This window comes from Tamandua tetradactyla, chromosome 8 (genome assembly GCF_023851605.1).
Source record: "Tamandua tetradactyla isolate mTamTet1 chromosome 8, mTamTet1.pri, whole genome shotgun sequence".
NCBI classification, from domain to species: Eukaryota; Metazoa; Chordata; class Mammalia; order Pilosa; family Myrmecophagidae; genus Tamandua; species Tamandua tetradactyla.
In genome coordinates this window covers 57,036,340-57,051,404 of record NC_135334.1, presented here as the reverse complement: position 1 = coordinate 57,051,404, position 15,065 = coordinate 57,036,340, and the positions used below count along the sequence as shown (strand labels likewise).

General features: G+C 35.1%; 1 protein-coding gene and 1 non-coding gene across 2 annotated transcripts in view; one reads left to right on the top strand and one right to left on the bottom strand.

The window, feature by feature from the left end:
• TMEM135 (transmembrane protein 135) overlaps nt 1-15,065 on the top strand; it is a 360,541-nt gene that overhangs the window by 95,572 nt on the left and 249,904 nt on the right. The window lies entirely within an intron of this gene.
• On the bottom strand, nt 344-451 carry LOC143645332 (U6 spliceosomal RNA). Its single transcript, XR_013157055.1, has one exon. It is a non-coding gene; the product is annotated as a U6 spliceosomal RNA (small nuclear RNA).

Sequence of the window (15,065 nt, the reverse complement as noted above, 5' to 3'; positions counted from 1 at the left end):
TCAGTTGTAGCTGCCTAGGGTTTTTAAGGGCCTAGGGTTTCAATATCTCCATAGCTGTCATTATCAATTCATAAGTAGCCATCCCATTTTTCAAGTTCCCTGTCCTTTCCAATCACCTTTAAAAGCAGATACCCTACAAGGTTGAGATTTCAGTTTATGTTATATATCTTCTACTCTAACGATGAGACTCTGGGTCTGATTTTCAGAGATCTCTATTCTGCCACTATGGGAAATAACATTTTCCTTTAGTGCACTCATAGAAACTTTGACATTTTTTATAAGGCAGTTAAGCTGCAAATTTGAAGCCTTCAGCTCATCCCTTTTTTTTTCTTACTTTTTCTAAAAAATTATGGAATGCTTCAGGAATTTGCATGTCATCCTTGCACAGGGACCATGCTTATCTTCTCTGTATTGTTCCAATTTTAGTATAATATGCTTCCGAAGTGAGCACTCATCCCTTTCCTTTATGACTGTATCCAGTACATATAGGAACAACCAGTTCATACCTTTTAACTCCACAAAACTCTGCTAAAGTGTCAAAAACATTCTCACCCAGAACCTTGCCTCGTATAAGCATACAATTAGCAGAATCAAATGGTGATATTTTGTGTATCTCTCTTGCCAGCTCACCCTATGGATTGTCAATGCCATCTGGATGACTGGAAACAGAGTCGTTAGTGTCTTTGAGTCTAATCAGATTAGAAAACCCGTTGTAAAAACCCATCTTTCAGATTCTGTTTCTCAAGAACCACCCTGGTACCAAGCTGTATTAGTCCGGGTTCTCTAGTAAAACAGACACAGCAGGAGATATCTGTAAATGTGAGATATTATAGAAGTGACTAATGTAACCGTGGGGATGTGTCCAAAATATGTAGGGATTGGAGCTCCAATGAAGGTCCTCAGCGAACTCCCCAGGAGAGGCTGGCTGACTGGCTGAAGGTGAAAGAGAGATTCGCTCTTCTGAATTATCCTTAAAAGCCTCTGGATAATTAGATTAAACTCATTGCAGTTAAACTCATTGTGAAAGACACTTCCTTTAGCCGACTACAGCTGTAATCAGCCATGGATGCAACTAACATGCTTATGATTCAAGCCCATGAAATGTCCGCAGAGCAGCAGTTAGTCCAGTGCTTGCTTGACCAGACAACTGGGCACCATCATCTGGCAAAGTTGACACATGAACCTAACCATCACAACCCCCAATGGCGGTAGAATCAAATTGCCATCAGCAATACTGGAAACCAGAAGACAGTGATGAAATACCTTTATAGTTCTGAAGCAAAATTTCTTTAAACCTAGCATTTTTTTGTCCTATCAAAATCTTAATCAAGAGTGAAGTAAAAAAAAAAGACGTTTTCAGACACTTAAGGACTCAGAAATTTTACTTTTCAAGTATTCTTTCTTGAAAGAAAGTTATTTGAGAATGTTTTGCAGCAAAATGTTAAAAGAATCCAAAAAAGAGAAAAATAATTAATCGTAGAAATAGTAGAATCAACCCAAGAATGCAATGAAAAGAAATTTCATGATAACAGATGTTAAGCAGGTCTTGAAAGAAGTTGGTCCATGTTTGAAGGCAGTCAGAGGTTCCAAGAAGAATGTGGATTCCATTTAAAAATATGTGATTTAAAGAAGTGGAAGAGCTCAGTGATGCTATAAAAGCATGTTTCTTCTGAAACAGGAAAAGAGAATAATAATGAGGGACCCCATGAAAAGCAAAAATTTATTCAAGAAGTCATAGTCCAAATATGAAAGAAATTAAAACGTGACATGAATTTGAATTATTGATGGAGTATTCACCTTGACATTTAGAACATTTTCACAGCTTTAGTTCTTAGGAGCACATTGATTTACAATTACATGGGTCTTATCACAGTTTTTACTTTATACATTTAGTCATTTTAGCTTTAAACATTTATTGTTTTTCAATTTTAGCACTAATAGTGTAGGATTTTATATTTTATTTTAATTGTTTTATATTAATTATGACTATAATTATGGTTAAAAAAGACACTGTAAGTATAAGCCATGATAATATAAAAATAACTCTATCTAGTAACAGTTTAGAAGTAGAAGAGGTAAGATGAATAAAAGTTTAGATATAATAATACTGTTTACATAAAGGGAGTCAATAAATGATGTTCTGAATTTGATAGACTAAGAAATACTTGATGAAGTATGCTATTCAAAGGTAAAATATAGAAGAATGAACAATAAAATAACAAGAATTGGAAAGGGTGGTGGCCAGGGATACCGTAGGATATAGACTATAAATTACTTAAGTTGATATATCAAGAAATAAATGTGTTAACTTATTAGGTAGATTTTTATGATTTTAAAATCATAAAAAAAAGTAAGCTTTGGGCTGCCAGTTGAATGAAAGTCTAGAAATAATTACTTTTATTTTATACCCTCTCTGTCCCTGTCTCACTGTCTCTTTGTCTCTATTTCTTTTTTTTTGTTTGTTTTACTATATGTGATAGACTGGAGGTTCTTATTATCCAGGTCGCTATTAAATTGAATATAGAATAGTCAAAATTGTAACAAAATACCCATTAATTCTTACTCATACATCTCTCTTAGTTTAACATTCTTGGTCTGTTTGCAGACATTTGACAATTCAATGCATATTTAATACAGATCATTGCAGAATGAAATTGAAGGTCTTGTGAAAGATGCGGCATTTCACAAAGTCCCTGAAAATTAATATTGATGAACAAATTGAATCACTCACAAATGGGGACCAGGCAGTCAGTAACTGAAGAAACTTTTTAGAAATTTAGTTTTATTTTTCAAATTAAAGTCCCAATTAAATCCTTTCTTCCTATTTACTCTGAAATTTTATTACTTGTTTTAAGTAGACCAAATTTCACTTCGTGAACTTTTTTGGGTTTTAATTATTCTTAGAAAATATGGGCCTTTTATATTCCTAATTTCATAATTTTAGTTAAATTAAGAAAAAAAATTAACTTGGAATACGGCTTTGAAGCCTGAAGGAAAGAAAGTGTAATCATCATTTTGTCAGTCAATATGTTAGAGTTAGTTTACAGGGCTAAGATTGCTTTTTTCTTCTTCTTCTTTTTTTTTTCTTGGCATGGGCAGGCTCCGGGAATCGAACCTGGGTCTCCGGCATGCAAGGCTAGAATTTTGCCACTGACTCACCGTTGCACCACCCAAGATTACTTTTTTAATAGTTTCTTCCATGTGTCAGTGGATTGTAGTTTATACTGACAAGACAAAATGCAGTTCATTTTATTGATGATAGTGCAAGCCTTATTATAAAACAACTCTTTGGTTTGTATGTGTTGGAACAATGGTTATAGTGTAATATTTTAGTACTTTTGTATGTGTTACAGACCTGTAAACAAGATTGGCAAAAGAAACACAATGTTGACATTGACTTAGAACTAAGGGTCAAAGCTGGAAGTAATTGCACAGATTAGTTAGTGAAGTATGCAATACTGTCAAGACATGTTACTTTTGTAACAGAGGCTTTGGCAAACTACCCAGTCCTGCAAATGGTTAGAAAAGCAAAAGTTCAGAACAGGCTACTAACCATTTTCCACTATTTTCACAAGTGGAAACTACTAATTGTAATCTTTGAACCCAAACAAAAGATGTGTATTCGAAGAATTTTGGAGGAATGTTGAATGTTGAGCTGTGTAAGAGAAGCCTGGGTGACTAATTTGTCAAAGATGAAGACTGATTTAGCAGTTAAAAAAAAAATACAAAAGAAATCTATTTAATTTTATTTAAGAAATTTGTATAAGCCAGACCTCAAAGGTCATTTCTATACTGTCCATTATTTTGTTTAAAAATGTTTTAAAATCATAATCTGTAACATATTAGTAGTACCTTCTTAATAATGAACCCTAAATTCTAGATTCGTTTATTTTGTCTCTACATTGAAAATTACTGTACAGAATTTTTTCTTTAAAGATCTCTATCTTCATATTTGAAGTGAAACATTTTTTGAAGTAAAATATAAATTTTATTTGTCTTGAGAGCCGTGATTTATCCCCACCCCTCCTCACTCTGGTCCTTCTTTAAGTAAACACTTTATTAGTCACCTTTACTTTTACTGAATTATATTTACATTGAATTTACTACTTTTGAGGTCTATGAATTGGGGATTTTAATTGCATTGACTTTTCTATTAAATTTTTACATCTAGCTGATATTAAGTACATAGTTTGGACATTCATTTTTTAAACTTTTTAGATTGTGTAATACAGCATATATACAGAGCAAAGAAAGAAAAGAAAGCGATATAGTTTTTAAAGCACTCTTCAACAAATAGTTACAGGACAGATCCCAGAGTTTGTGATGGGTTTGTGATGAACATTGGAGGCTAGAAGGAATATATTTATTTTTTATCATCACTTTTTTTTTTTTACCTTTTGTGAAAAAGAACATATATACACAGAGCAGTAAAGTTCAAAGCACAGCACAACAATCAGTTGTAGAACAGATTTCAGAGTCTGAATTGGGTAACAATTCCACAACTTTTGGTTTTTACTCCTAGCTGCTCTAAGATACAGAAGACTAAAAGAAATATCAGTATAATCATTCGGCAGTCATACTCGTTTGTTAAACTCTGCCTTTTCTAAATAACTCGACCATCACCTTTGATCTTTCTCCCACTCTTCAGGAGTATTTGGGTTATGCCCATTCTAACTTTTTCATGTTGGAAGGGCTGTCAATAATAAGGGATAGGGAGGTGGAACTAGCTGATGTTCTGGAAAGGCTGGATCCTCTAGGTTTCAGGACTTATGTGGTCCAGGGACCTATCTGGAGGTTGTTGGTTTCTGGAAAGTTACCCCAGTGCTTGGAACCTTTGTAGAATCTTATATAGTGCTCTAGGTGTTCTTTAGGATTAGCTGGAATGGTTTTGATTGGTGTTTGTCAAGTTATGATAGGTAGCAATGTCTAGCTGAAGTTGTGTAAGAGCAACCTCCAGAGTAGCCTCTTGACTATCTGAACTCTCTCAGCCACTGATACCTTATTGTTACACTTCTTTTCCCCCTTTTGATCAGGATGGCATTGTTGATCTCACGGTGCCAGGTCCAGACTCATCCCTGAGAATCATGTTCCATGCTGCAAGGGAGACTTTCACCCCTGGATAGACATTCATTCTTTTTTTTTTTTTTTAATTTGATTTAGTATTTTTATTGATAAACAACATACAACCCAAACATTCTTTTCTTTTTTTATTTTTTATTTTTAAATTTATTTATTAATTAAAAAATTAAGAACAAACAAAAACATTAACATATCATTCATTGTACATATACAATCAGTAATTCTCAATATCATCACATAGTTGCATATTGATCATTTCTTAGAACATTTGCATCAGTTCAGAAAAAGAAATAAAAAGACAACAGGAAAAAATAAAATAACAGAAAAAAAAAAAGATTATACATATCATACCCCTTACCTCTCGCTTTCATTTATCACTAGCATTTCAAACTAAATTTATTTTAACAATTGTTCCCCAATTATTTATTTTTATTCCATATGTTCTACTTGTCTGTTGATAAGGTAGATAAAAGGAGCATCAGACACAAGGTTTACACAATCACACAGTCACATGGTGAAAGCTATATCATTATTCAATCATCCTCAAGAAACATGGCTACTGGAACACAGCTCTACATTTTCAGGCAGTTCCATCCAGCCTCTCCATTACATCTGGTTAACAAGGTGATATCTACTTAATGTGTAAGAATAACCTCCAGGATAACCTCTTGACTCTGGAATCTCTCAGCCATTGACACTTTGTCTCATTTCACTCTTCCCCGTTTTGGTCAAGAAGGTTTTCTCAATCCCTTGATGCTGGGTCTCAGCTCATTCTAGAGTTTTTCTCAGTCTCTTGATGCTGAATCTCAGCTCATTCTGGGATTTCTGTCCCATGTTGCCAGGAAGATCCACAGCCCTGGGAGTCATGTCCCACGTAGACAGGGGAAGGGTGGTGAGTTTGCTTGCTGTGTTGAGTGGAGAGAGAGGCCACATCTGAGCAACAAAAGAGGTTCTCTTGGGGGTGACTCTTAGGCCTAATTTTAAGTAGGCTTGACCTATCCCCTGTGGGGTTAAGTTTCATATGAACAAACCCCAAGCCTGGGGGCTGAGCCTATAGCTATGGTTGCCCACACTGCTTGTGCCCACAGTGCTTGCCCACTCAACTTGGGGAAGTTGAGTTTTCCCCCGTTCTCACCATTCCCCGAAGGGGACTTTGCAAATACTTTTCCACTTACTGATCAAATCACTCTGGGATTTATCAGGGCATCACTTGGACAAACCAACAAAATCTCCTGTCCTATACAAAGTTCCATGTACTTAAGGTGTTCAACCAACTATCTACATAAATTATATTAGGAGATGCACTAGTCAAAGTATAAATTTGTACCAAATAAACATTTTTTGTTTTAGTCTCACACATAAGTTGAAATTTTAAAATATTAATTACCATCTATTTTCAGCACACTGCAGTAATGACATTCTTTTGTTCTTCCTCATGCAAAAACATTTTTTTAATTTGTACATTTAGTCACTATCATTATGCACTCTTGGCATTCCTAGATTATACCATCTCAATCTTTATCGTCTATCTTTCTTTGTGATTTCATTTATGCCCCAGCCATCCTCACTCTTTCATTTTCATATGCAGCTTCATTCAGTGTTTTATCATAATTGTATTACAGTTAGGTAATATTGTGCTGTCCATTTGTGAGTTTTTATATTCAGTCCTGTTGCACAATCTGTATCCCTTCAGCTCCAATTATCCAATATTTTACCCTATTTCTATCTCCTGATGGTCTCTGTTACCAACAAAATATTCCAAGTTTATTCACTAATGTCAGTTCATATCTGTGAGACCATACAGTATTTGTCCTTTTGTTTCTGGCTAATCACACTCAGCATAATGTCCTTAAGGTCCATTCGTGTTGTTACATACTTCATAACTTGATTCTGTCTTACAGCTGCATAATATTCCATCTTATGTAAATGCCACAGTTTGTTTAGCGAACCATCTGTTGATGGGCATTTTGGCTGCTTCTATCTCTTGGCAATTGTAAATAACACTGCTATAGACATTGGTGTGTAAATGTCCATTTGTGTCCTTGCCCTCATATCCTTTGAGTAGAGAGAGTATATAGATGGGCCCTGTTTTTTAATCCATTCTGCCAGACTATTTCTTTTGATTGGAGAGTTTAATCCATTAACATTCAGTGTTATTACTGCATGGGTAGTACTTTCTTCTACTATTTTGCCTTCTGAATTTTATATGTCATATCTAATTTTCCTTCTTTTTACCTTTACTCATAGTCTTCCTTTCTACATTCTTCTCCACACCTCTCTCTTCTTTCTTCGTATCTGTCTCTAGTGCTCCCTTTAGTATTTCTTGCAGAGCTGGTCTCTTGGTCACAAATTCTCTCAGTGATTTTTTGTCTGAAAATGTTTTAATTTCTCCCTCATTTTTGAAGAACAATTTTGCTGGGTGTAGAATTCTTGGTTGGCAGTTTTTCTCTTTTAATAGTTTAACTATATCATCCCACTGTCTTCTTGCCTCCTTGGTTTCTGCTGAGAGATCTGCACATAGTCTTATTGGGCTTCCCTTGTATGTGATGGATTGCTTTTCTCTTGTTGCTTTCAAGATTCTCTCTTTCTCTTTGACCTCTGACATTCTGATTAGTAAATGTCTTGGAGTACATTTATTTGGATCTATTCTCTTTGGCATATGCTGCAATTCTTGGATCTGTAATTTTAAGTCTTTCATAAGAGTTGGGAAATTTTCAGTGATAATTTCCTCCATTAGTTTTTCTCCTCCTTTTCCCTTCTCTTCTCCTTCTGGGACACCTACAACACGTATATTCATGTGCTTCATATTGTCCTTCAATTCCCTGAGTCCCTGCTCATATTTTTCCATTTTTTTCCCTATATTTTCTTTTTCTTGCCGGATTTCAGATGTTCCGTCCTCCAGTTCCACTAATCCTGTGTTCTGTCTCTCGAAATCTACCATTGTAGGTTTCAATTGCTTTTTTCATCTCTTCTACCTTGCCTTTCATTCCCATAAGTTCTGTGATTTGTTTTTTCAGACTTTCAATTTCTTCTTTTTGTTCATTCCTTGCCATGTTTATATCCTCCCCCAATTCATTGATTTGGTTTTTGATGAAGTTTTCCATGTCTGTTCATATATTCTGAATTAATTGTTTCAGCTCCTGTATGTCATTTGAATTGTTGGTTTGTTTCTTTGATTGGGTCACATCTTCAATTTTCCTAGTGTGATTTGTTATTTTTTGCTGGCGTCTAGGCATTTAATTACCTTAATTAGTTTATTCTGGAGATTGCTTTCACTTCTTTTACCTAGGGTTTTCTTGCTGGATGAATTTGTTGTCTATCTGTTCTTTGACATTCAGTTCAGCTTTATCTGGATCTCTAGCTTAAGTTTTGTTTAACAGAGGAGAGTTTTTCAGTTCTTGTTTTCTTGTTTCTTGCCCTGCTTGTATGGTGCCTTTCCTCCACCAGGAACACACTAAGGAGGGTCTACTTAGATATTATAGACCCCAGCCAGATTTTTCCCAGACCAAACTGGCCTCCTATCAGGAGGAAGGAGCCATCTGTGTCAGTTTTCCCTGAGAGTGAGACCCAGCAGGTTAAAAGACTTTCCTGTAAAGTCTCTGGACTCTGTTTTTCTTATCCTGCCCAGTATGTGGCGCTTGTCTGCCTGCAGGTCCCACCAGCATAAGATGATGCAGTACCTTTAACTTTGACCGACTCTCCCTGCTGGGGGTGTGGTGGAGACAGAGGAGAGATTGTAGGCTGGTTTTAATGGCTTCAAATTACCAAGCTCTGGTGTCTGAATTCCTTGAGAGAGGGATTCCACCTGAGTTGGGCTTCATCCCTCCCCTGGGGAAGGCACAGGATCCAGACAGGCCCCCAAAAGAGCTCATTTCTGCCTATGCCTGGGACAGTTGCAGCCTGAGAAGTCCTGCTGCTATATCCAAAGGCAGTCAAGCCTTTGTAGACTGCAGCCACAAAATCCTCTGTTTCCTTCTTTTTTCCCCCCCCTTTTTCCTTCAGCCCTGCCCCCTTGGTGCTGGGGCAAAAATGAGCACCTCTACTTTGACCCCAGGTTCACCTAAGCTGGGGGCCTATTTTAGTAGTAAGAATTTGTTAATTAATTCCACAATTGGCATTTAATTGTGCTCAGTCCCTGCTGCTGGTAAATTTCCTTTCCATTGCCCTCTGGGAAGCTGCCTGCGGGGGAGGGGCGCCAGCTGCCGCAGCTTTGGGAACTTACGTTTCTGTGGGGGCTTGCAGCCAGTCCAGCTGGTCAAGACTGGGGTACACTGTGTGTCCGGTCACTGACGTGGCCCCAGGAGCTGTTCTGTACTGTTTCTGATTATTTAGTAGTTGTTCTGGAGGATGAACTAAAATGCGCACATTGTTAAGCCGCCATCTTGACCCGGAAGTTGATAGATATTCATTCTTGATTAGAGTATTTATGCTTCAGATTTTGGGAGAATACTGTTTATAAGTGAAATTTACTTATAATTTCAGAGTGTTCCTTTTCAAATCAAAAGCAAGCTTGATATATATAACAGTTTGAATTTAATATTGCAGACAAAAAAATAAAACAAGTAGAGCCTATTATGGTTAAATTAAAATTTGAATCTGAGTCCAAGAAAATGTTAGGGAAATGTTTTTGGAATTGACATTTGAAATTGACAGAATTTATCTGGATAGTTGTGAGACTTTGTGTATGAGTTTTATTGTACTTAAAATAAGAAAATAGTGATATTGAAAGCCTTGGCTTCTCTAACATATGGCTTCAATTTGCATTTTAATCAGAATATGGAAGTCATTACTTTGACGTGAAACTGAGGTAGTAATAAAAAATTATCACTAGCAGGATAGCAGACAATTTATATTGTGTTTATTACTGGGTGGCCTTCTTGAAACTTTCCTGGAGTTAATTGATTCCAGATATTAGAAAATTACAATTAAATATTGATATTTGTTTTGGATGCATTTAAATTGAACTGTCTTAATAAGATTGACATACATTAATGGTTTATATCTATTTAGATGTATATTAAATTTGTTCATATCTACACATATATTCCTATGCATATTTATGTGTATAAACCAATAATTGAATAGATTAATTACTTAACTTATTATAGTTAATATTTCTGAGATGGGAATATTGGTGAAAAAGATTTGTGTTTTATTCTAAATATGTTTTTGATTCTTTTAGTGGGGATGTATTATTTGTGAAAATAAAATAATTTAAGTGTGAGGTGAAATTTCCTTAAATTTAAAATTTTACTTCAACTGAGATAAACAGTTGCATTTGTTAATTTAGCGCTGGCAAGTTTTAAAGCACTAGCCAATAAATTGCTAAAGCAAAAAAGTTTTTAAGGGATAAAATACTTAAATATATAGTGTGCGCCACAATCTAGAACTCTGTTGTCTTGAATTAAATTTCCAAGAAATATTCATTAATTCATTCACTCAGCAAATATATTTATGCTCTTCACAAGTTCCATTCATTGTTCTAAATGTTGGGGAAATGATGATGAATAAAATATGGTTCTTATCCTTGAGAAATTCAAGCTTTAATGATGTGTATACACCAGTAAAATAGATATATTACAATGTTATGTAATAAATATTATTTTAGAGATGTGAGGAAGGACAAAACAACTGCTGGAAATGTAGGGAAAAGTTTTGCTGAGGAGGCTGCATTGGAAGGATGAGTAAGAATTTTCCAGGTAAGTACGCAAGGCAATGGAAATTCTAGTCAGAAAGCAATGTGTGTGAAAACATGGAGACCTGAGTAGACCAGGCATATTTGTTCAGTTTTCCATTCTTTTAATCAATATTTATTTTGTACCTGTGTGCCAGGTACTGTGCTGGTTTCTGTGAACATCACAGTGAACCTGACAGACATGGTCCTATCATAAAATTCAGTCTAGTGTGGAAGAATAAACAAGTAATTAAAATTATAATAGGTATTCCAAAATGGGGAGCATAAGGTGTTATAGGAATATATAATCATGCTAAATGTAGAAGCTTATAGAATATTGGGAGCTATGAGATGGGGCAGGAAGGAAAAGTGGGGCCCGATTGTGAATGGTATTATATACCAAGCACAGGAGTCTAAATATATTTTATTTTAAAATTAGTTGCTATGGAACATTCAGTATAAGATCAAACTTTCTATTTTAGGGAAATCTTTCTGAAAGTACTCTTAAAGGTGGATTACAGGAGGGACTGATTGATAGCATGGTCAATTAGGAGGTTTTTATAATGTTCCATCAATAAAAAATGCATATGTAGCTAATTCTGCATCTGAATTTTAAAATTATTTTTCAACTCCATTTGATACTATCTTCAGGAGATGTCTAGGCATTTGTGGGATGTGTGTTTTTGAAATTTGAGAGGAAAGGCTAGGGGGAGAGGAGGACATATTGGTAGTCCTACCTTACTCCACGTCTTTCTCACTATACTCAAGCTTCCTTATTACAATGACTAATGTCATTTTATTTCCTAAACTAAGCCATATGATAATTATTCTTGACTAGTGGCTTTGTTTTTGTTAGTCCTTTGCTAGCTTTCTTAAGAAACTTAAGCCTGCTTTCTTAAGAGACTTCTAACCACTTGTCATAAAAATCCTTAGTGTTTTTTTGGTGGTGTTCATTTAGTTTTTTAATCTATCCAGCTACTATGTGGTCGTCCGTGCAGATTCATTTTAGAACCCTACTAGTTTTCTCTCAGGCATTAATGCTCAAGCTCAGGGGTTGGCAAAATTTTTCTGTATAGAAATAGATAGTAAGTTTTCTGTCTTTGTGGGCCATATGGTCTCCATGGCAACTATTCAGCTTTGTCAATGTGACATGAAAGCAGCCCTAGAAAATATGTAAATGAATGCACGTGGCTGTGTTCCAATAAACTTTGTTTATGGACACTGAGATTTGAATTATATATAATTTTCACATCACAAAATACTATTCTTCTTTTCATGTTTTAAAAATATAAAAACCATTCTCAGCTTGTTGGCCATACAAAACAGGTGGCAGGCTGGATTTGGTCCATGTGCTGTATTTGCTGATCCCTTCTCTAGCTAAAGTTGGTTTTTAATTTATTCTCTGATTAAACATTTTATCCTTGTTGGAAAAAAGATGAGAATTAACATTTATTTAACCACTACTATCTTCCAGACATTTTGCTGGGTGCTTTGACATGCTTTATTTTGTTGAATCTTCAAACAACCCTATAAGACAGATGTTATTACTGTCACCAGCATTTCAGCAAGCAAACTGAGAATATTGTTTTAATTACTTATTCAAACATATAGCTAACAAATAGTGAATCTAGGATTTCAATTTGTACCTGTAACTGAGTGACTAATTTTTTTCTTTCTCCTGTATCACCATAGATTTTGCGTATGTAGCCACTTCACACTGTGACTTGGAATAGGCCCATAATTCTTAACCTCTATTTTAGCCTTCATTAGGGTGAGTTCATGTCTATAGTGCTTCATGTATATATTATAGTTGCTTTGGTTTTATGTAACAGAAACCATTTTGGTTAGTTTAAGATAAAAAGAGGGATTGAGGAAAAGACACTGAAATGCCACAGAACTGAAGTCTCAGGAAAGGCTAGAACGAGGGCAGCTGTGGGGAACTCAGCAGTAGGACCTCTTAGATAGTACTCTGCCATTAAAGTGGCTTAGCTCCAATGTCCTCTTCTCTTCCTTGACTTTACCCTCAAATTTCAGATCATTTGGAAGTAGATTCTGATTGTTCTAATGTGGGCATAGTTTATCTGACCCTGTATCAAATAACCATAGCAGGGGATGGGGGCAGAGGGGACAGCAGTGCAAGGGGGCATAGCCCAAATGTGGCCTCTGAGTATTCTTCATTAGTTAAACAGTAATTTCAATTTAGACAATGACTTTTTTTTTGTATCATACACATTCATGATTTGTGATTTTCCTTGTCATGTACTTATAACAGTGACAAATTTCAGTTTAGAATGTCTTTCCTCTAGAGTAAGTTATAATCTCCTTTATTCTCCCACGGCAGTTAGTTCATGATTCTTTAATAATAGTTCTCTCCCTCTCTCTCTCTCATTCTTTCTTCCTTGCTCCACATCCTCTCCTCTCAGTATACTAGCATACTTTTCCAGAACTGAAATTTTATTTTTTTCATGTTTGTCTTCTAATACTTGAGACTTAGAAAATGTTCTATGAGTGAATACTAATTTTGCTTCTTTGCTTTTGTGTCACTACTTTTAATTGCACAAGTATTTCCTGAGTGTTTGCTATATGCCCTACATTGTTCTAGGCTTGAGCCAAATAGTGAAAACCCTGTCCTTGTGGAACTTATGTTCTAGAGGAAATGAGGGACAATAAATAGGTAAGTAAAGAAATTAAAAATATGAATGCAAGGAGAGGTAGGTGCTAGGTAGCAAATAAGCCGAGAATTGTGTTGAGTGTGACAGGTGAGGAAGTGGAGACTCCTGGGGTCTGAGAAGACCTCTCTGAAGCGTGACATTGAGGAAGGGACCTGAATGATGGGAAGGAGCCGGATAGTGAGAGGGTCTCGCATTGAGAGAGAGTAAACAGTTTAAGTAAATGAGTTCTGAGATGGAAGCAAGCTTGGTGCATTTGATTTTATAGCAAAGAAGCTGTTATAGCTGGACAGAGTGGAAGTAGGAAAGTGGGCACAGGACAGATCATAATTATGACCTTGTAGGCCATGGTAAAGAGTTTTGATATTAAGTGTAATAGAAAACCATTGGAGACTTTTAAGCAGAACAATGAGGTGATGTGATTTGCATTTTAAAATAGTTATTCAGGTAGATTTGGGGAGAAGTAATTGTTGGGTAAATGGGCAACAAATGTTAGAGGCCAAGGGGCCAGTTCTCAGACTATTGAAGTAGACTGAGCACTCTAGAAAATTTACATATAAAACATCTTATAAAATTAATTAAGCTTTATGAAAAAGTGCATATGCATTTTGGTTAGTCTCTAAAGTTTATTTTAATTTGTTTCACTCTTTTCAAAGCAAAAATTCAGTTAGTACATGGAAAATACAGCGTTTCTCTTGGTGCCATTCCCACCTACCCTTTCTCTTTTATCAGTTGTTTTCAACTGGGATATCAAGAAACAGTGTTGTGTTGAGAACTCTGTGAGGCATATCTAGTAATTTTTTACTTGTTAAATAATTATTTAACATGAAAATATAAGAATTTCCTCTTTAGTAACATAATTTTCCCTGAATAGCATCCTAATGTACTTTATTGCATGGGAGAGAAAAGGGTGAAGTACAGCTAATGTAACCCATAATTTCGGGAACTTCCATGGGAGTATTAAGTCAGAAATCCTAGGGATTGTGATGGAAAAATGGTTGAGAACCCCTGTCCCAGATGAAATATAATCATTTGATTTATTTCACCATTTTGTTTTATTAAAGTCTTAAGAGACTAACTTTTAAATTATAAAGTGTATATGAAAATGACTTGTTAATTTTCAAGTGCTATGAAAATATAGAGTATTTTGACTCGCAGAATCAATATACTTTCTTACTGATCACATTGAAAAATAATTATAATTCACATGTTTATCAGTAGGCTATTAAAACTTAATTTTCATGGTTCTTAGGAGTCTGGACAAGTCTGGACTAGTGTGCCTATGTACATGAATGTATATATTTTCATTTAATATTGTTTTTACTTTTTTACAGGATTTAAAAATGTCTTATTTAACATTTGCTTGTATTCATCCTTTCATTTAAAATGACAATTTAAAAATGACTATAATTAAACAATTACTTCAAATAAGTTTTTAGCCACATACTGTATTCTTATTTTCTAAACAGAAGGAAATTTAGTCCTTGCGAAAAATGTATAGATTTAAAAGTGCTAATTTTTTGTCTATTGCAAACCATTTATATGTGTCCATGTTTTATATATTTATGTGACATAGACACATAACTAATCAAGTATGTAGACACATACATTTGCAGGGTAATGGGACTCTGCACCAATTAAAA